We start from the raw sequence: 20614 nt of genomic DNA, 5'->3' as shown, positions 1-20614 counted from the left end.
CTTGGACACTTAGGCTATTTCGGTTTTTTGAACTTTTAGAATCAGTTCCCGTGCCCTGCCTGCCTGCTTCTCTAGTCCTCTGTGGGTCCTGGAACAAGTTGTGTATCTTTACATCTGTGTTCTTTGACACAGTTCACTTCTTTTGCCATTCTTATCTTTTCTGTCAGAGTTCAGGTGACTCCTTCCCTTATCAGCTCCCTCCTGGGGCTGGGTTCGAGGTGTCTTTCGTGTGCCACCTCTTTGCCCCTTTTCTCAACCCTCCTGTAGTGCTGTTTTGTGCCTTGCTTGTCTGCCTCTTTCATTAGACTGTGAACTCTGGACTCTGAGCTCACTGTGGGCAGTGTTGGCATCTTCTGTCTCCTGCTATGTCTATTCGTGTTTTTATACAGGTGTTTTTCTCTGTCTTCATTTTAGGAATCAAATTCTACCTTCTCTATTCTAGTACAGCTCTTACACCTATAAGTCTAGAGCTTACCGTGTACTGCTTGGTCTTATGGTTGAGAGCCCAGTAAGTCTTCCCCCAAGCTTGTCAGTTCTTGGGCAGGAGTGCAGTCTCATTCATCTTTGTCATCCCCAGAGAACCTAGGGCAGTGCCTTGTAAGCAGCCAGGAGAGTTTGTTTACAGTGAATTGATTCATATGCCCCAGAGGGCCTGTGTTATTCATTAAGCCTTTCCTCCACGCATCTTTTCTTAACCACTTACTTGCTTGTTTCCCACCTAAGCTTTATTTGTGTGTGCTAATTAACACGTCATAAAATTTACCACCCTAACCATTTTTAAGCATACATAGTGTAAGTACATTATATTGTTGTGAAAGCAATCACTAGAACTTTTTCATCCTGCAAATCTGAAATTGTCTTCTCGTCAAACAACTCCCTCTTTTCCTTCCTCCTGGTTACCAGTCACTGGTAACCTCCATTCTACTTTCCATTTCTATGGGTTTGACTACTTTAGGTACCTTATATAGGGGACTTCCCTGGTGGCTCAGAGGGTAAAGAATCTGCCTGCGAAGTGGGAGACCTGGGTTTCATCCCTGGGTTGGGAAGATCCCCTGGAGAAGGGAATGGCTACCCACTGCAGTATTCTTGCCTGGAGAATTCCATGGACAGAGGAGTCTTTATATAAGTAAAATCACTCAATATTTGTCTTTTTGTGACAGGTTTCTTTCACTTTAGTATAATGTCCTCAAGGTTCATCCATGCCGTAGCATGTGTCACAGTTTCCTTCCTTTTTAAGTCTAAGTAATATTTCATTTTATTCATATATATTGCATTTCCTGTATTGATTCATCAATGGACATTTAGGTTGCTTCTGCATCTAGGCTGTTGTGAATGATGCTGCAGTGAACATGGGTGTGCACGTATCTCCTCTTTGAGACCTTGCTTTCAGTTCTTTTTGCTGTGTACTCAGAAGTGGGATTACTGTATTACATAGTAGTTGCATAGTTAATTCTTTGAGTAATCATCATACTGTTTTCCATAGCAGTTGTACCATTTTACGACTTCCATGAATAGTGTACAGGTGTTCCGATTTCTCTGCATCCTTGCCAGCACTTATTTTCCGTTCTCTTTATTTTATATATAGTGGTGTGTATTTGAAGTCACTGTGTTTTTGGTTTGCATTTCCATGATAATTAGTGATGTTGAGCCTGTTTTCATATCCTTGTTGGCCATTTATTATTTCAAAAAATATTTCTGTGTTTTTATTTTTGGCTTTGCTGGGTCTTGGTTGCTCTGTGTGGGCTTTCTCTGGTTGTGGTGGGCAGGCTTCTTGCGGTGGTTTTTCTTGTTGGGGAGCACAGGCTCTAGGGCATTGCGCTTCAGCAGTTGTAGCGCGTGGGCTGAGTGGTTGCACTCGCCGGCTCTGAGCTCAGGCTCCGTAATTGTGGTGCTCAGGCTTTTTGCCCTGTGGTACGTGCAGTCTTCCCGGACCAGGGATTGAACCAGTGTCCGTGCATTGCAAGGTGGACTCTTAATCTCTGGGCCACCAGGGAAGGCCCCTTGTTGGCCATATTATCTTTAGGGAAATGTCTAATCAAGTCCTTTGCCCATTTTTTTGATCAAGTTATTCAATTTTTTAATTGTTGAGGTGTGGGAGTTCTTTATATAGTTTGAATATTAACTCCTTATTAGATCTATGATTTGTAAATGTTTAAAAAGTTTTAGCTTTATAACTGACATATAAAATTGTAGGATATTTAAAGTATACATTGTAGTAATTTGAAAGCATATATGTTGTGAAAGGATTTGCCCCTCTGGTTAATTTGAACGCATTTATCACTTTACATGTGTATGTATGCATTTCATTAATTAATTTTTCTGGTGAAAACATTTAAGTTCTCTTTTAGCTAATTTCAGTTATACAGTACAGTGTTATCGGTTGTAGTCACCAGGTTTTACATTAGATCCTCAGACCTTACACATCTTAGGGCTGGAAGTTTGTGTCATCTTACCATCTCCCCTGTTTCCTCCACCTCACAGCCACTGGCAACCACGTTTCTGCTGTCTGTTTTCTGTGAGTTTGACTTCTTTTTAAAATTCCACATATAGGTGATACTGTGCAGTATTTGTGTTTCTGTCTGACTTCGTTCACTTAGCATAAGGCCCGCAAGGTCCATCCATGTAGTGGCAAAAGGGGATTTGTAAGTATTTTCTCCCACTCTGTAAGGATCACCTTTCTCTGGCTACCTAGGGATTTCCTTTGTTTTTGTGTTACAGACTCTGTTTTCTGGGTTCCATGTCTTCACCTTTTTGAGTTTTACTCTTTAACTTTGGCTGAGTGCATCTCTGAAAGGCATCTCTACATGGCATCTTGTTTTTCAGTATGAGGCCTGCCCCCTAGCTGTGCTGGTGTCCTTTATTCTAAAGATGCTCTGTTTTGCCTTCTAGATAATAAATCTGTAGTCCCTGGGTCAGGAGGATCCCCTGGAGAAGGAAATGACAACCCACTGCAGTATTCTTGCCTGGAAAATCCCACGGACAGAGGAGCCTGGTGGGCTACATCTCATGGGGTTGCAAAGAGTTGGACATGACTGAGCGACTAACACACAGTCTTTTGCTAGGGTGAAGAAAGGGCATTCTCTTGGCTTCATGGAGGAAAGGAGAGGTCTGTGAGTCTAACTTTACTTTAAACAAACCTTCAACAAACCTTCCTGTTTGAAACCTACTTTCACCCCCATTTCCAGAGGGAACTGATCCAGCTTGTCCCTGAGCCTTTCAGACTTTCGCAGCGTAAGTTGCCCTGCTTCCCCGTTGCCACTTAGGATGCAGCTTGCTTGGGTCTGCTCAGTCACCTATCATTTATCCACCTGCTTTCCAAATGTAAAAATTTTGTTGCTGCTGTATCTTCAGTCATTTTTTTCCCTTGTGGGTTAGAGTTTAATTTTTCCCCTGTCACTGTTATGTAGTGAGGTTTGCAGGGGCCAGGCACCCCCATTCTGCTGTCTCTGACTGGAAGTTCCTGAACTGTCCTTTATCTCAGCTTTTCTTCTCGTGCTGGTCTTTTTTCTGCTTGTCGCCTCTGACTTGTAACTTTACCCTCACTTGTTCCATTGCCAGTCATCCTTTTTCTTTTTTTAAAGCCTTCCTTTGATGTAGACCATTTTTAAAGTCTTCATTGAATTTGTTACAATATTGCTTCTGTTTTATGTTTTTTGGCTGCCAGCACATGAGATCTTAGTTCCCTGACCAGGGATCAAACCCCATGCCTTAGAAGGTGAAGTCTTAACCACTGGACCACCAGGGAAGTCCCTCTGTCATCCTTAATATTTATTTTTTCCAGCTTATTTGACCTTTTATCTTTTGTTGTTTCTTTTTACTCTACGCTTCTTTGGCACCTCTTGATCTCCTCCTTTTGTAGGTGCCTCCAACTAAGCAGAGTAACCCTTCTCTCCCTTTGCTTCTTGGCAGGTTCCCTTCTAAGCAGTATGCGTACGTGCATGCTAAGTTGCTTCAGTCATATCCAACTCTTTGTGACCCCATGGACTGTAGCCCGCCAGGCTCCTCTGTCCATGGGATTCTCCAGGCAAAAATACTGGAGTGGACTGCCATTTCCTCCTCCAGGGGATCTTCCCGACCCCGTGATCGAACCTGCATCTCCTGCATTGCAGGCGGATTCTTTACCACTGAGCTACCTAGGAAGCCCTCTCCCCAATCAAAGCCTGGTTCTAGCTGCATTTTATTAACTGTTCAAGAAATTATTCTGAACAACAGCAGCGACCACACACACATCTTTAGAAATTAAATCTTTGTTGATTTAGCGCATGTCCTGACTTTGCTTCTCTCTCATTCTTGGTACCTTTTATTCTGCTTCACGTCTCTGACTTTCATCTTTATACTAACTACTCATCTTTTGATATGTCTTCCTCCTTGGAGGGTTTAGGCAGACTTACATAGAATAAACATTATGAATAATAGAACTAACATTACAGTAGGAAGACTGAACTTATTGTCCCAAATGATAATATATATTGTGAGACTTACTGAATTGCTAAGTCTTGGTTCTTTATTTATAAAATGGGAACAGTAATCTCATCCTTTATGGGTGAGATTTGGGACTTCATGGTACTTTGAGAGGCAAATGAGATGGATTGAGCAAAACTGTCTGGGAAGCTCTGAAATGTAATTTTTGTCTCTGTCTGGCCTCCTGCACGTGGTCCAGGTAGAGGTGCAGGAGCTGCTTTCCCAAGGGTTGTGTGTGGGTAACAGTGAGACTTAGTAGATCCCTGGCGGGTGTGGCTGTGGTTTGGGTGATATCTCTACTTTTGGGTGGAAGCCATTGCTGCTCTGTGCTCGTAGCTTGGCAGACGTGAAGCATCGGTTATACCGTTCTTGGTAGGGACTCTGATGTTCTCACAGCAGTGGCAGGGCCTCCCCAGGCAGCAGACACTACGAGGAGTGCACGATGGTGGCCGTCTCCTGCTGAACTGTGGCTCCTGGGCTGCTCTAGGGGAGATAGGCCCTGAGGCATCTGCTGGAACCCATGAAGGGCAGAAGCTAAGAAAAATGTATTTCCATTATTGTGACTGCCTTTATGTGCACTGTCTGCTTAGCCCTGGGAGAATATAGTTATGTAAACTTTGTGAATCTTAGTAAATGGAGTCTGGCGTTCTTGTTGCTTTTCTTAAAGTTGAACTTGCTTTTGCCTCTCTGCTGTATAATTGGCACACTGATTTGTTCAACTGTTGTTGTTTTTTTAAAAGAAGAAAAACTAAGTATACAAATTGTAGTGTTATAGATAGTAAAGAGTGAGCATCAACACAATCCGATATAAATTGTCACAGATTTCAAGATGTATAGGGTTTTATGAAATAAATTAACTCAATCTAGTTCAAAAACTTCTGGAGATTGCATTGTTTTATTAATCTCCTTTACCCTTAGAGACAACACAAATAATAGAAAAAATTAAATAGTTCTAATATGGCAGCACTGGCTAAGGACATCAAGGTGATTTAAAAGCTTCTGTGCTTCCGCCAAGGGTGTAATTGAGAATTATACACTCCTAGGACAGAGGAGCCTGGTAGGCTGCAGTCCATGGGGTCGCTGAGGGTCGGACAGGACTGAGTGACTTCACTTTCACTTTTCACTTTCACCCATTGGAGAAGGAAATGGCAACCCACTCCAGTGTTCTTGCCTGGAGAATCCCAGGGACGGGGGAGCCTGGTGGGCTGCCGTCTATGGGGTCGCACAGAGTTGGACACGACTGAAGCGACTTAGCAGCAGCAGCATCAGGACAGAGGAGCCTGGTAGGCTGCAGTCCATGGGGTTGCTAGGAGTCGGACACGACTGAGTGACTTCACTTTCACTTTTCACTTTCATCCATTGGAGAAGGAAATGGCGGCCCACTCCAGTGTTCTTGCCTGGAGAATCCCACGGGGGAGCCTGGTGGGCTGCCGTTCCTGGGGTCGCACAGAGTCGGACACAACTGAAGCGACTTAGCAGCAGCAGCAGCAGCAGGATTGAAAGGAACCTTAGAAATTCTCTGTTCTGATATTTTTACAGATGTGGAAATTGAGGTTCTGAGAGGTGGGGTAGTTTGCTTGAAGTCACTCAGTTGGCAGCTCTGTATTTCTGAACTTGTTTTCCACCAATGAGGAGTATCTCAAGAACAGTTTGAAGAGTTTCCAGTCAGAAATGGCTAAATTAATATGCCTAACAACCTCTGTTCTTTATCACACTTCAATTAATGACAGTAAAGGAAAAAAAATATAGCAGTAACTCAGGATAAAACAGAACTGCAGGAGAGACAACAGCAACAAAATTCTGAAATTTGGAAAGCAGGTGGGTAAGTGATAGCTGACTGAGCAGCCCTGAGAAAGCTGAATCCTAAGTGGCAATGGGGAAACAGGGCGATCTCCACTGTGAAAGTCCAAAAAGTTTAGGGATGGGGTTGATCAGTTTCCTCTGGTGATGGGAGTAAAAGTAGGTTACAAATAGGAAGATTCCTTGAAAGTTTGCTTAAGAAAAGTTGATACTCACAGATCCTCTCCCTCCCTGCAGCCAAGAGAATTGTTCATCCTAGGAGAAGACTATAGATTTATTTCCTAAAGAGGGTGAGATAGAGGGCCTTTAGAATGGGGGTGTCAGGCACAGTTGAGGGCACACTGTGAAGGCACTTTGTGCTCGTGTATAACTTCTCTCCATACCCAGTATCATGTACCAACGTTGATTTAGTTCCAAATTTGCAATGCAGATAAATAGGTGACCCCTAACCCCTACTATGGAAAAGGACAAACTTCTTATTAACTAGTCTCCCACTGAGTGAATCATTTAGGTTTTTGGATAACATTTCATTTTTCCTTTTCTTTCCTCTCCTGTAACTTAGAAGTTAATAGGCACAGAAGAGAAGAGGATGTAATGAACTATAAAAAGTTGAAGAGTAAATACTTTCTGGGTATACTAGTTTTGTCCTAACAATTGGATTAGTCAGCAGTTGATGCTTTAAAAAAATATTATTTTATTAATCCATAGCTCTTGCAAGTCACCTGACATGTTTTGGCCGTGGAGGTGAGAGTGATGTACAAAGAAACCCAAGGTGTATTCTTTGCTCTTGTGGAAGGGATGAGATGCAACATTCAATCTAGCTGTTGTTGTGTAAAGTGTAAGACTGGGTAAAAAGTTAAGAGAAAAACTCTTGTCCCCTACCCTAGGAGAATTTACAGTCTAAAATGATCTTTCTGCCATTTGTAGGAACATGGATGAACCTAGAGAATACCATAGTAAGTGAAGTAAGTTGGAGAAAGACAAATATTATACGATATCACTTTATATGTGGAATATAAAAAATAATACAAATGAATCTCTGCAAAACAGACTCACAGACATAGAAAACAAACTTATGGTTAACCAAAGGAGAAATGGGGGAGGGGTAGATTAGGAGTATGGGATTAATAGGTACAAACTAATATACATAATGTAAAGCAATAAGGAACTGTATAGCACAGGGAACTATATTCAGTATCTTGTAATAACCTGTAATGGAAAACAGTTTGAAAAAATGTATAAAACTGAATCATGTTGGTGTATACCTGAAATGAACATGATATAAGTCAGCTATTTTGTTGTTGTTTAGTCGGAGAAGGCAATGGCACCCCACTCCAGTACTCCTGTCTGGAAAATCCCATGGACGGAGGAGCCTGGTAGGCTGCAGTCCATGGGGTCATGAAGAGTTGGACACGACTGAGCGACTTCACTTTCACTTTTCACTTTCATGCATCGGAGAAGGAAATGGCAACCCACTCCAATGTTCTTGCCTGGAGAATCCCAGGGACGGGGGAGTCTGGTGAGCTGCTGTCTCTGGGGTCGCAGAGTCGGACACGACTTAAGCGACTTAGCAGCAGTAGCAGTGGCTAAGTCATGTCCGACTCTTCGTGACCCCATGGACTGTAGCCCACCAGACTCCTCTGTCCATGGGATTTCCCAGGCAAGAATACTGGAGTGGGTTGCCATTTCCTTCTCCAGGGGATTTACCCGACTCAGGGATCAAACCCATGTCTCCTGCTTGGCAGGCAAATTCTTTAGCACTGAGACTCAGTGTAGATTGTTTTGAAAAATTAGACACTCAAGATCCTTTTCCTTCCTCTATTCAGCCAAAGCAATTAATACTGGTGAATATTTGAGATTTTATTTTTCTTGTCCTTCATGAACTATGCTTGCGTCCGTCATTTTGAATCAGAGACATTTCCAGTTTCTTAAAGAAAACTGATGAGTGTGTTTTTCTATTATGTGTTCCACAGTTTGTCATTATATTTGCAGATAACATTAAAAGGCATAAGACTCTTCTGTGGATATTTTCTCATGCTTCCACATACAGATCTTTATTCCTACTCATCTCCAGTTGTGACGTTCACATAGTTAAATACATTTGTTCAAAGAGAGCTATATATCTGTCTGTTTTTGTTGTTGTTTTACAGAGAGCTGCTAGTAGCTTCTGTGGAGCTCTTCAGAGTGAGATAAGTTAAATTAGCATACCCATGGACACATTGCATCTAAGATGGTCTGCCGTCTTATGTATCTTTGGCTTATAGAAGTAATACTCCTGAGAAGTTGTCTGTAAAATAGTTTTGTGTATATATGTTTTATCATATAATTGAGGAAATTAATTGATTGTAACAGAGGAACCAGAGATCAAATTGCCAACATCCGCTGGATCATAGAAAAAGCAAGAGAGTTCCAGAAAAACATCTATTTCTGCTTTATTGACTATGCCAAAGCCTTTGACAGTGTGGATCACAATAAACTGTGGAAAATTCTGAAAGAGATGGGCATACCAGACCACCTGACCTGCCTCTTGAAAAACCTATATGCAGGTCAGGAAGCAACAGTTAGAACTGGACATGGAACAACAGACTGGTTCCAAATAGGAAAAGGAGTATGTCAAGGGTGTATATTGTCACGCTGCTTATTTAACTTCTATGCAGAGTACATCATGAGAAACGCTGGGCTGGAAGAAGCACAAGCTGGAATCAAGATTGCGGGAGAAATATCAATAACCTCAGATATGCAGATGGCACCACCCTTATGGCATAAAGTCAAGAGGAACTAAAAAGCCTCTTGATGAAAGTGAAAGAGGAGAGTGAAAAAGTTGGCTTAAACCTCAACATTCAGAAAACGAAGATCATGGCATCGGTCCTATCACTTCATGGGAAATAGGTGGGGTAACAGTGGAAACAGTGGTTGACTTTATTTTGGGGGGCTCCAAAATCACTGCAGATGGTGATTGCAGCCATGAAATTAAAAGACGCTTACTCCTTGGAAGGAAAGTTATGACTAACCTAGATAGCATATTCAAAAGCAGAGAAATTACTTTGCCAACAAAGGTTCGTCTAGTCAAGACTATGGTTTTTCCAGTGGTCATGTGTGGATGTGAGAGTTGGACTATGAAGAAAGCTGAGCGCCGAAGAATTGATGCTTTTGAACTGTGGTGTTGGAGAAGACTCTTAAGAGTCCCTTGGACTGCAAGGAGATCCAACCAGTCCATTCTGAAGGAGATCAGCCCTGAGATTTCTTTGGAAGGAATGATGCTAAAGCTGAAACTCCAGTACTTTGGCCACCTCATGCGAAGAGTTGACTCATTGGAAAAGACTCTGATTCTGGGAGAGATTGGGGGCAGGAGGAGAAGGGGACGACAGAGGTTGAGATGGCTGGATGGCATCACCGACTCGATGGACGTGAGTCTGAGTGAACTCCGGGAGTTGGTGATGGGGTCGCAAAGAGTCGCAGATGACTGAGCGACTGAACTGAACTGAACTGAACATAATATAATACTGTTCAGTCTCTTTTGTAATATTGGTGTGTTTCCCTTTGAGGGATTCTTAATCTACTAGTAATTTGCCCTGTTCTTCATCTCTATATTGTGAGGGCTACTAAGTCCTTTTGATTGAATTAAAGAGAATAAATAATATAGTGTCATAATTCAGATACTTGGAATCACTTTCCAAAGTGACATGTGAATTTTTTTAGCTTATCTCGAGTGACTTTGACTGTTGGATACAAGCTTTTGAATAAAAAAAGGATGGTGGAGGAGGGGGAACTGTCTTGAGCTGTTCATCTAGATTTTGGATCCGGTCTTAAATAGTGGTTATATGTGATTCTAGAATGCAGAAACTAGAGGGCCTCGTTGTGGTTGTTCAGTTGCTAAGCTGTGTCCGACACTTTGCAACTCCACGGACACTTTGCATCTCCATGGACTGAAGCACCCCAGGCTCCTGTGTCCTCCACTATCTTCCTAATCTGCTCACGTTCATGTCCATTGAGTCAGTGATGCTATCTCACCATCTCATCTTCTGCAACCCTCTTCTTCTTTTGCCTTCAGTCTTTCCCAGCATTAGGGTCTTTCCCAGTGAGTCAGCTCTTTGTATCAGGTAGCCAAAGTATTGGAGCTTCAGCTTCAGCATCAATCCTTCAATGAGTGTTCAGGGTTGATTTCCTTTAGGACTGACTGATTTGATCTCCCTGTGGTCCAGGAAATTCTCAAGAGTCTTCTCCAGCACTACAGTTAGAAAGCATCAGTTCTTTGGTGTTTAGCTGCCTTTATGATCTAATTCTGACATCTGTACATGACTAATGGAAAAACCATTGCTTTGACTCTAAGGACCTTTCAGCAAACTTGATGTCTCTGGTTTTTAATACACTGGATTTGTCATAGCTTTCCTTCCAAAGAGCAAGTATCTTAATCTCATGGCTGCATAGTAAGGGCATACTAAGGGAGTGTACGGTGATAAGGACAGGGAGGAAGTTAGCATTTAGCTCTCTTCTGTATATAGGGTTGGAGCAGATGCTTAAAAGCATAACTTTCCCGTTCCTTTCAGCAGTGCTGTTTATGTTGAAATTTATGAAGTTAATTTTTCTTTAAAAACGTCCTCAGATTATTTTATGGTCAGATTAATCTGTTACCTAAATATTCATTAGTATGACTTAATGGCCATTGGGTGACTGGTGGTGGAGTAGGGACAGACTGATTGTAGTAAATATGAAATGTAAGCCAAATTAATACTTGGTCATGTTTGTTGTTGTTGTTTACTTACTAGGTTGTGTCCGACTCTTTGCGACCCCGTGGACTGTAGCCTCTGTCCTTGGGATATTCCAGGCAAGGATGCTAGAATAGGTTGCCATTTTCTACTGAAAGGGATCTTCCCCACCCAGGGATCGAACCTGCATCTCTTTCACTGGCAAGGGAATTTTATCACTGAGACACCAGAGATGAAGTGCTAGATCAATTTTAAGTACAATCAGTATCTCAGTTGACTTAGCTGCCACAAAGAAACCTATCATACTTTAATAAAATCAAGTGTAGAATAATTGTTAAAATTTTAAGGTTATAAAGCACTGCTTTATTTACTCATGGAACCAGGAGACCAGGGCACCAGTTTTCATTCAGGCCATTTGTTTGGGAGCTGCTGGTTGTTTGATTTCAACATATGCTTAAGTCTTATTAAGGTATAATTTCTTCAACTTTGTTTCCTTTCCTTTTTTTTTTTTTAAGGCTCTTATTCTGTGTGCTTTCTTTGATCCTTAGCTTTGAAGCATTGGCATGAGCATGACATGTGGCAAATTTATTTTTCAGTCTTTAGGTGGGGAGGATTGAGTTAATCATACATCTCAATTCATGACACACCATCAACAGTGGTTTGTGCAAGTCTTCTCTCTTAGCTTTTAAAATTAATTAGAATTAATTTTCTTTTACCTCCACTTCTCATTTCTGCACTTAGTCTCCCTTAGTTCACTGTTCTAATATATTTGATGTATCTTTATAAATACATAGTGGGATTTTTTTTGGCTGTGTATTGTTAAATTTACCTGAATGGTGTGCTGTGGTCTTTGTTTTGCTTCTTACCCCTCCATCCTCCCCTGTCCTCATTTAGGAACCGTTTGAGGATGATATTTCTGTGTATACATCTAATTTTTTGTGTATAACTGCATCTACTGTCTGTAAATGACTTATTCCCTCAGTAATGGGCACCCACATTACCTTCAACTCCCCACTACCACAGACAGTGGGATGAATAGCTATGTTCTTGTTCTCCTGTGGTCCTGTGGGAGAGTTTTCTGGACATATGCATACGAGTGAATTGTTGCATGTAATTTGATTAAGCACTACCAGATTTGGGCTCTTTTGTCTGTGTGTCCAGTGGATCCTATTTCTCCATCTTCCTGCCAGCACTTGGCTTTATCTGCTTTTCTAATTTTTGCCTATCTGATATGGGTGAAGTGGTATCTTAATGTTGTTTTAATTTGCATTCTCCAGTTACTAATGCGTTGCAACATTTCTTTGTATTCCATTAGGGCCATTTTAAATGTCTCCAGTAAATTACCTGTTTATATCTTTCACCCATTTCTTTAATTAGAGTTCATATCTTTTCTTGGTTGATTTGTAGACATCTTTTATCTAGTTTAGAATATTAGTGTCATAGTGTGTTAATTTTGTTAATGGTGCCTTTTGTTGTGCAGAAACTAACATTGTTGTATAATTTTTTTACCTTATGGTTTCTGGGTCTTGTTAAATATAATAAAGGTAGTCTACATTTTGAATTATATACTTTAGAATTTAGATTTTTACATTAAGTCTTTAATCTGAGTCCATCATTATCTATGGCTTAGAATAGTAATCTTTTCTACTTGTAGTGAGATTGTTTTTCCAATCCCATGAACTACTTTGTGGTACCAAAGTAGTTATACCTCTTCTGCATCATGTTTCTATGTTTTCATGACTCTCTTTCTAATAGTCTTTGTTTTATTAGGTATATTTGTTTTTTCTCACATTAGTACCAACCTTTATTGTGTGTCTTTTGTTTGTTTTTTCACTCTGCTTTGTGCTGTTTTAAAAACTTATAGGGTATATAAATTAAAAAGATGTAATTTCTTTCTCAAATTAATCTATAAATTCAGTGTAGTCCCAGTTTTGCATGTTAGTCGCTCAGTCGTGTCTTGACTCTTTGTGACCCCATGGATTGCAGCCCACCAGGATCCTCTGTCCATGGGATTCTCTAGGCAAGAATATGGAGTGGGTTGCCATTTCCTTCTCCGGGGATCTTCCCGACCCATAGTCTCAGTTAAATTTCATCTATTTTTGCCCTTCAGATGTGGCAAACATTTACAAGTTTGAATGGAAAAGTAAAGATTTTTTTCATGATTGATTTATCACTTTCTGGCCCTCTTAATGCGTAGTCAATTTAAGTTCACAGTTTTTCTTGTCCCAACTTCGGCATTTTATATTTTTCTAGAACTTTATTCATTTTATCACTAAAAATTTTGTTGTTGTTGTTTTAAACTTGTTTATTTGGCTGCACTGGGTCTTTGTTGCAGCTTTTGAGATCTTCAGTTGTGGCATTCAGGATCTAGTTCCTGGCCAAGGCTTGAGTCTGGGCCCTCTACCTGGGGAACGGAGAGTCCCAGCCCCTGGGCCACCAGGGGAGTCCTCTCTTTTTTTTTAAGAATAAAATTTTTATTTTAGAACAAGTTTAGGTTTACAGAAAAATTGTGGAGATGGTACAGAAAGTTCCCGTTGCTTCTGACAAATTCTTTGAGCCTTTCTTCATCTTTGTTTCACCTTCATTCCTGAAGGATATCTTCACTGAATTTAGAATTTGGGGTTGACACTACTTTTCTCGTGTGTGTGCTCAGTTGTGTCTGACTCTTTACAACTCCATGGTCTGTAGCCTGCCAGGTTCCTCTGTCCATGGATTCTCCAGGCAAGAATACTGGAGTGGGTTGCCATTGGGCTTTTCTCTTCGCACTTTATAATTATTGTTCCACTGTCTCCTGGCTTCCATGGTTTCTGATGAAAAGTCTGCATTCATTTAAGTTATTGTTCCTTGGGATGTAATATGACTTTTTTTTTCCTGGATATTCTTTTAAGATTTTTTTTTTTCCCCCAGCAGTATGATTATGAGATGTTTGGATGTGATTTTCTTTAAATTTATTCTGCTTGACTTTCTTCGATCTGTAAATTTATGTCTTTCACCAAATTTGGGAAGTTTGCAGACATTATTTCTTCAGTTACTTTTTCTACATGAACCAGTTTCTTCTTTTCTTTTGTGACTCCAGTGACATGGATGATCGTGTTTCAAAGTTCTCTGAGGTTATGTTAAGTTTTTTCAGTCTCTTTCTGGTCTTCGTATTGAATCATAATATTCATCTGTCTTTATGGTTATTGAGTTTTCCCCCATTATTTTAGTTCTGCTCTTCAGCTCATCCTGTGATCTTTTTATTTGACATACTTTTCTGTTGTAAAATTTCCATTTGGTTCTCTTAAAACAGTTTTATTTTGAAATAGTTATGTATTTACAGGAAGTTTCAAAGAAATGTGCCAGAAAGTACCTTGAACTTCCCCCAGGCTGTCTCAGCGTTAACATCTTGTGTAACTGTCGTACATTATTAATGAGAATTGACATTGGTACAATCCATAGAGCTTGGTCAGACTTTTCCAGTTACATATGCAGTTGTGTGTATATGTGCACATTGATGTGTGTGAGTATGGAGGTGAAACTTGCTCAGTTGTGTCCAACTCTTTGAGATCCCATGGACTGTACAGTACAGTCCGTGGAATTCTCCAGGCCAGAATACTGGAGTGGGTAGCCTTTCCCTTCTCCAGGGGATCATCCCAACCCAGGGGTTGATCCAGGTCTCCCGCATTGCAGGCAGACTCTTTACCAGCTGAGCCACAGGGGAAGCCCCCGTGTGAGTATGATTTTATGCAGTTTTATCATGTGTTGTATCATGTAACTGCTGGACAATCAATCTACAGAACTGTTATCATCATCCATTTGTTTTTTTTTTTTTTTTCATTGTTTTTGCTTTTCTTTTGGGAACATCTACTTTTCAAGAGTGTTTACCTTTACCTCATGGAGCATAGTTATAATAACTGCTTTAAGTTATTTGATAGTTGTAATATCTGTTTAATTTCGGTTTTCGCATCTCTTGTTTCCCCCCCACAGAATTGGTTATATTTTCTCGGCTCTTTGTTGAGTAGTTTTGAATTGTGTCAGGAACATATTGAGTAGTATTTTGTGAAACTTCGGGTGCTGTTAAAATCCTCTGGAGAATGTTGAAATTGTTTGTTTTAGCTGACAGTTGGTTTGGTTAGGTTCCGATCTTAAGTTTGGTTTCGCCTTCTGTGAGTGGTGGTTCCACTGTCATTTGAGTTCTCTGCATTTGCTGTGCTTTTTGGAACTACACCGCCCTTGGTCATTGGACTTGGGCAGTTTCTTACATTGTAGTTCAGGCTCAACGCCTTTGCTGTCTGTCTTTGGATTTGTTCTACACATGCAAACTTGGAGAGCAGACAGACACTGTAGGGGGAGGGCACAGGGGAGAAGGACTCTGCCTAAGACTTATATTTGTTCATATGTAGAATTGAGGGTCTCTTTCCAGTTTTTTCTTGTTTGGTGAAAGCCAAACAAGCCCCACATTCTTGGGCTTCCAGGAGCCCCTTTCCCATGAAATTCTGTGGAGAAAGGAAGAAAGGGAAAAATGTACCTTGTACTCTTTGGCTTGCTTTGGCTCTTTCTCTTCCCCAGTCCTGTGGTCAGAATAAGGAAGTTTCTCTCAGCATTTTTAGTGTGTGTTTCTGCTGTGCTATTTTGTGAATTGGGTCAAAGCTGGGCAGTAGAGTTTAAAAATAAAAAAGGGCAAGGAAACTCACTGGTACTGTAATTTTTCAAGTTTTTACTTCCCTTACCTATTTGATTGTTGTTTACTTTTCTCCTTCCTTGGGTGGTTTTCTTTTTGTACTCAGTTCAGTTAGTTCAGTGAGAGTTCCTCAGTTTTGTCTGACTCTTTGCAACCCCAAGGATATACATTCCATGGAATTCTCCAGGCCAGAATACTGGAGTAGGTAGCCTTTCCCTTCTCCAGGGAATCTTTCCAACCCACGAATAGAACCGGGGTCTCCCATGCAGGCAGATTCTTTACCAATTGAGCTATCAGGGAAGCCTACTCAGTTCAGAGTTTTTAGCTTTAATCACTGGGAGAGAGATGGTGCAGTAGTAAAGACTCTGCCTGCCAGTTGCAGGACAGGCAAGAGATTCCTAGATATGGAAGATCCCTTGGAGTGGGAAATGGCAGCCCGCTCCAATATTCTTGCCTGGAAAATCCCATAGACAGAGGATCCTGGTGGGGTACAGTCCATGGGTTTGTATATAGTCAGACAACTGGATGATTGAGCACAGCACATAGTGGGGGAGAGAGTCTGTAGTGGGCTTACTCCATCTTGACATCTTTGGTAGGGTGTAATTTGATAAATTCAGGACAAAAAAAAAATTATCAAATAATAGAGAAACTAGTTAAGGGCATGGATTTGTGAAAGCACAGAACTAGCCAGTACTGAATATAAGTTTTCTATGAAATTGCCTTTCAGTCTGTGAAGAGTGTTGAGCTGTTGTTAGAATCCATCAGTGTGTTCAACTTTGTGGGGGAAACTGTGGTGTGGAGAAGAAACTGTGGTGGAGAAGACTCTTGAGAGTCCCTTGGACTGCAAGGAGTTCCAACCAGTCCATTCTAAAGGAGATCAGCCCTGGGATTTCTTTGGAAGGAATGATGCTAAAGCTGAAACTCCAGTACTTTGGCCACCTCATGTGAAGAGTTGACTCATTGGAAAAGACTCTCATGCTGGGAGGGATTGGGGGCAAGAGGAGAAGGGGACGACAGAGGATGAGATGGCTGGATGGCATCACTGACTCGATGGACATGAGTGAACTCCGGGAGTTGGTGATGGACAAGGATGCCTGGTGTGCTGCGATTCATGGGGTCACAAAGAGTCGGACACGACTGAGCAACTGATCTGATCTGATCTGATGTGATTGATTAGTGAGCTGGGGGAACAGTCATGTCTCATCCACTTTTTTGTAGACCAAACATATTAGGTTGAAGCATATGAAATTAACAATACTTGATCATCTTTGACTTACATAAACAGCAGTTTCTCATGAATTTGATCTATATTTAACTCTCAGTTCTAAAATCTGAAGAAAGAAAATGAAACTTCAAGTTTAAATATCATCTGTATTAAGGTGAATGCTTGCTGCTTTAACAGACAAATCCAAAATCTCAGATGCATGCGTGCTTGCTAAGTCGCTTCAGTTGTATCCGATTCTTTATGACCATATGGACTGTAGCTTGCTAGGCTCCTCTCTCTGTGGGATTCTCCGGGCAAGAATATATGCCCTCCTCAGGGGATCTTCCCGACTGAGGGATTGAACCCTAGTCTCCTAGTCTCTTGTATTGGCAGGCCTAGCACCACCTGGGAAGCCCTCTCAGATGCATAACATGGTCCAAAATGGACATTCCTGTTGTTGGACAGGGAATGGGGGAAACTGCTTAGTGAGACCCAGGTTGATGAAGACTCATCCATGGTTCTTACACAGCTTCTGGGTGTCCTGGGGGTTGATACCCAGCCAGGAGACTGGGAAAGGGAAGGGGTGACAAAAAAGAGGATAACAAGAGCATACTCACTTCTTAACCTCAGTCCAGAGTGCACACGTTGGTTTGGTGAGATCCAACCTAGATGTAGCGGTGATGGGTAGGGTGGGGAGGCAGAAGATTTAGTCTGCGATTGTCAGCTGCTTTCTGGCACCACTTATGAAGGGAAATGTAAGTCTCTGGTGGGCAGCTAGCCATCTCTGCCACACTTCTTGATCACGTGGAGAATGTCTTTCTTACTTATTTATGGCTGTACTGGGTCTTTCTTGCTGCGCAGGCTTTCCTCTAGTTGCAGTGGCAGGGGCTACTCTTCGTTGTACTGCATGGGCTTCTCATCGTGGTGGCTTCCCTTGTTGCAGAGCACAGGTTCTAGGGCACGTGGACTCAGCAGTAGTGGCTCCCAGGCTCCAGAGCACAGGCTCAGTAGTTGTGGGGCACAGGCTTAGTTGCTCTAAAGCATGTAGGGTCTTCCAGGATCAGTGTCTCCTGCATTGGCAGATGGGTTCTTAACCACTGAGCCACCTGGGAAGTCAGGAGAACATCTTTTTGCTTTGCGTATTAATTTGCTAGGGCTGCTGTAACAAAGACTAACACAGACTGGGTGGCTTAAACAATAGAAATTTATTTTCTCACAGTTCTGGAGGCTGGAAGTCCAAGGTCAGGATGTCAGCAGGTTTGGTTTCTTCTGAGGTCTCCTTGGCTTACACACGGTGCCCGCTCACTGTGTCCTCACGGTCTCTCTGTGTTCATCCCTCGTGCCTCTGTGTTCACGCTTCCTCTTTTAATAAGAAACCAGTTCAGCTGGATTAGGGCCCATCCTAAGGGCCTCATTTTAACTTAACCTCTTTAAAGACTTTGTCTCTCTATTACAGTCCCATTCGGAGGTCCTGGGTGTTAGGGCTTCAATACTTGAATTTTAAGGGAACAAAATTCAGCCCATAATATCACTGTACATTTATAATAAATGTATACTTTTTTTACTGAAAGTAGTCATACTCCATTAAATAAAAGAAGAAAGGAATGTTAGATCTGTGTTATAATTATGCTTTTAATGGATCTGGAATAAATTTTGAATTATATATGTTAATGATTACCACTATTTCAGAAGCATTTTTCCTTACTTATTCGTCAAGGAAACAGTTTAGCAGTGAAGATAGTTTAGTTTTTAGTGAATGTGATTATTGTTTTTCTCTCTTCCAGAGTTTGGAAGTGTTCTTTTCTTCCTGTAGCTTATCCAAAGGATATGTTCATTAGTGAGATAGTAAAGAGAGTTACCAACCATGTCACCTATGAGGAAATCACCACTATCTGCAGCATAAGAATAAATCTTATGTTTATAAGATTTATAAATCTTTGACATCTACTATCCTACTTCTTGGGGCTTCCCTGATAGCTCAGTTGATAAAGAATCCGCCTGCAGTGCAGGAGACCCTGGTTTGATTCCAGGGTGAGGAAGATCCACCAGAGAAAGGATAGGCTACCCACTCTAGTATTCTTGGGCTTCTTTTGTGGCTTAGCTGGTAAAAAATCTGCCTGCAATGTGGGATACCTGGGTTTGATCCCTGGGTTGGGAGGATCCCCTGGAGAATGGAAAGGCTACCCACCCTAGTATTCTGGCCTAGAGAATTCCATGGACTGTATAGTTCATGGATCTCAAAGAGTGGGACACGACTGAGCAACTTTCAGGTTCATCCTACTTCTTATGCCTTGTAATTGACAGGGTTCCCCTCACTTATGTTTGGAGGGGTTCCGGGGAAGAGTGTAACCTGCGCTCTGGTGTCAATGAGAGTGTCCCTGTGGATAATTAGAGAAGTGAACAGGTGATTGTCCCTCAGTGGAGGGACGAGCTCAGGGGACTGCAGGGGTCCCTAGGGCAGAGGCCTTGCCAGCTGTATCTCTTTAAGAGATCTAGGTGTGGGATTCCAGAGTCTGTGGTCAGGGCTGGAGCACTGCAAGAGGTGACAGTTTCATCCTTTGGAATGGGACCGAGGTCTCCTGAAGAGCCCACAGCTCCTGAACCAAGGCTTTTAACTTGTGTTCGGCTGTCCCGAAATGACTTATCAGGGACCCTGATTGCTACAGCTGCCAATACAGAGAGCCTGTCGCTCGTCTTGTACGGGAGGCTGAGCTTCTTCCTTCTGTCTCTGTGAGCCTGGAGGGGCCTCTTCCTGTGTAAACAAAGCTTGAAAACAGTTTCAGAGACCCCTATGAACCATTAGCACCTTTCTCCCTGTCCCTTTTGGTGACTGTTTCTAAAAAGCCTTGGATTTCTGTTGTGGTGTAGTTAGGCGTCTCTGTTCCTCATTCACACTGGCTGTTGTTGGACTTTTTGGCACAGTAGATATTAACAGGGAATGCCTGGGACAGAGGTTGTTTCTTCCTCAACTCATATGCTGCCACCTCCCATTCTTGGGGGTCCCAGTCGACCACTGAGGGGTCTGGGTCCCCCTCCAACAGTGTACCATTAGCAAATGTATTTGGGAAAGCTCCAGGCTCCAAGGATGTAGCCTTTACAACTTGGCATATGGATATGCCACTGTTCTCAGAGACATCCAAGTCATGGGGGCCTTACAAGCTTCTAGTATTTTTTTAACCTCCTCCGGGGACTAAGGAGGGTCTGGTACCCAGTGCCTTGGGCCCCACTTTCAGCAACATATGATGCCCTTGCTTCATAGTGCTTGCCTCCAGGTGCCATGATGGCCGGGACTTTTTAGGAGATTTTGTTTTATTGGGGCTTGTTAAATGACATTTTGTTTCTGAAAACCAAGGCCATGTTATGTGGTTGGTTGCCTTTGCAGCCTGCCAGACACTTGAAGGTGGAAGAGAATGTGCTTGTGAACTCCACCATCTGAACTGCTGGACCCCTTCTCTTGGCCTGCTGTTTCATCACCGCCATTTCCATGGGTTAGAGGCAAAGCTCTAAGGGAAAAATGAGGCTCTTTACCTCTTATACAGGTGGTGATTAAAGATTGTGTAGCCTCACTGTCAAATGTCAGAACCTGTTTTTTTGACTCCTCAGGATTACCTTTTACCAGAGAGGGGGGTGAGGTTTAGCTCTCTTTTATAAAACTATATTCCACCTTTATAGATTTCATTACAGAATCTTCCCCAATCAGGGATTGAACCTCAGGCCAGGTTCAATCAGTAAAAGGGCTGAGTCCTAACCACTGGATCGCCAGGGAATTCCCTACTCCACCTT

At 42.0% G+C, this 20614-nt stretch overlaps 1 protein-coding gene and 1 pseudogene across 3 annotated transcripts in view; both read left to right on the top strand.

The window, feature by feature from the left end:
• Positions 1-20614, top strand: part of DIP2B (disco interacting protein 2 homolog B) — a 229478-nt gene that overhangs the window by 44617 nt on the left and 164247 nt on the right. The window lies entirely within an intron of this gene.
• LOC132345265 (small ribosomal subunit protein uS5-like) overlaps positions 752-20614 on the top strand; it is a 52662-nt pseudogene continuing 32799 nt past the window's right edge.

This window comes from Bos taurus, chromosome 5 (genome assembly GCF_002263795.3).
Source record: "Bos taurus isolate L1 Dominette 01449 registration number 42190680 breed Hereford chromosome 5, ARS-UCD2.0, whole genome shotgun sequence".
Classification (NCBI taxonomy): Eukaryota; Metazoa; Chordata; class Mammalia; order Artiodactyla; family Bovidae; genus Bos; species Bos taurus.
This window is presented reverse-complemented; position numbering and strand designations above follow the sequence as displayed.